Source organism: Wasmannia auropunctata, unplaced genomic scaffold (genome assembly GCF_000956235.1).
Source record: "Wasmannia auropunctata unplaced genomic scaffold, wasmannia.A_1.0 LD336088.1, whole genome shotgun sequence".
Classification (NCBI taxonomy): Eukaryota; Metazoa; Arthropoda; class Insecta; order Hymenoptera; family Formicidae; genus Wasmannia; species Wasmannia auropunctata.
The window spans coordinates 375,169-377,247 of NW_012026802.1; positions in this window are offsets into that span (position 1 = coordinate 375,169).

A 2,079-nucleotide genomic window follows, 5' to 3' on the forward strand; every position below is an offset into this window, starting at 1 on the left:
ATTATAGTGTTTTGGAAAGCTCTCGAGGTTAGCTACAAGAATATATAATAAAAAATAGGGGATGCCATTTAAAACAATTGAAGTGACTTTTATGTGACTTTCAAATAATTCTTCAAGGTTAAACCAATGGTATCATTTTATGATCCCTTCGAAACCAAACAACTTTTGTCTAAAAAATTTTTCTCTCCCGGTCTTTTCGAGATATTCGACTGGATGGATTAAAATGGTCCACCCTGTATATATACACAGAGTGTCCCCGTATAAGTGGCCACCCCTTTTTATCTCGTAAATTAATAGACCTAATAAATATAATATCAAATTAAACGGCTCTGACTAAACTTTATTGTAAGCACAGTGTTCACTTAAAAATATTATTTATGTTAGAGAGCGAAAAGACATGATTAATTTTTGCACAGTAAGGTGACAATTTTAATATAATAAAAGTTGTAGAGTTCTTTTTAACAAATACAACGATGTATAATATAACGAAATTGTTTTACGAATTATAAGAGTTATTAATTTGGTTTAAAATTTTGAAGGCAGCTAATACCTTTTCAGTTTCGGCCCTGCAATGTGGCCAACTTCTGATTTTCGCGTTGACAATTGACGTGTAATGTTTTTATCTTGATCACAGTACTCTCGTTAGTGCGAGAGTCGGAAGTTGGCCACATCGCAGGACCAAAATTGAAAAGATATTAGCTGCCCGCAAAATTTTAAACCAAAATAACTCTTATAATTCGTAAAATAATTTCGTTATATCATTGTATTCGTTAAAAAAAACGCTACAACTTTTATTATATTAAAATTGTCATGTTACCATGCAAAAATTAATCATGTCTTTCCGCTCTCTAACAGATAATATTTCTAATTGTGATCACTGCATGCTTACAATAAGGGCTCCTGCACACTGGACGCGGAAATGCTTGCTGCGCGGCAAAATGCAACATGATAACCAATGGATATGTCATCTTTCTTTAGGAGCAGTAAGTTTATTGGCTACTGCGTCGCATTTTGCCGCGCGGTAAGCATTTCCGTGTCCAGTGTGCAGGAGCCCTAAGGTTTAGTCAAAGCCGTTTAATTTGATATTATTAGGTCTATCTCTATTAGTTTACGAGATAAAAAGGGGTAGCCACTTATACAGGGACATCCTGTATATACAGGGTAATTTTTTTTAACCTGAAACTTTCAAATATCTCGAAAAATAAGCACACTATAGGAAAAAATGTTTCAGACAAAAGTTTTCGGACTTCGAAGGGGACATAAGATGATAACATTGATTTGACCCTGAGTGGCGTCGTCAAGATCAAGAAAAGGTCACTTTGAATTTTTTAAATGGAACCCCCAATTTTTTATTATATGTTCTTATAGCACGCCTCGAAAACTTTCCAAAACACATAAATAAAATATTGTTTTATGAAATAAATTGTAACGTCCGCCGCCAGTACTACGTCGCCGAACGTTTTTTCCAAACACGCTAGATGGCGCCACCCACCCTATTTCATGCCTTCACTGTCGTATAATACGATTTACTTTAATACTTTGGTTTTATGCTTTAAAATAATTTTTATTCAAAGGGAAAAGCAAAGAAACCCTTATCTATATCAATATCCAACTTTATAATAAGAAAATATCTTAATTTTCACGATCATTTTATATGCGATCGTAAAACAATTCTAATATCTTACTCTCTTGTTCGGGGTAAATAAACCCTTTTCTTAATATAATAATAATATAATAGTTTATCATATAATTGCATTTAACCACTCAGACTTAAGCGCTTCTTTATATTCATCTATGTAACGCCACGAATTTGCCTTATTATTTTAAGACATATATATAATCAGCTTTCATATACTTAAATTCATCCCCATAATATAAGTTCCTAGTAAATATACTTGCGTAACGTAGTTTAGCTGCGAGCGATTCTATTTCCTTTCTTATTTTTGTAAAAGGAAGTCTCAACGGATCTATATAACTTTCCACGAAGATTCCGTTAAGATTTCATAATAGAAACAACACATGTACACCATATGGAAAGTCATAAACCCGGCTATTGTTAAAGATCGGAAGAGCACACGT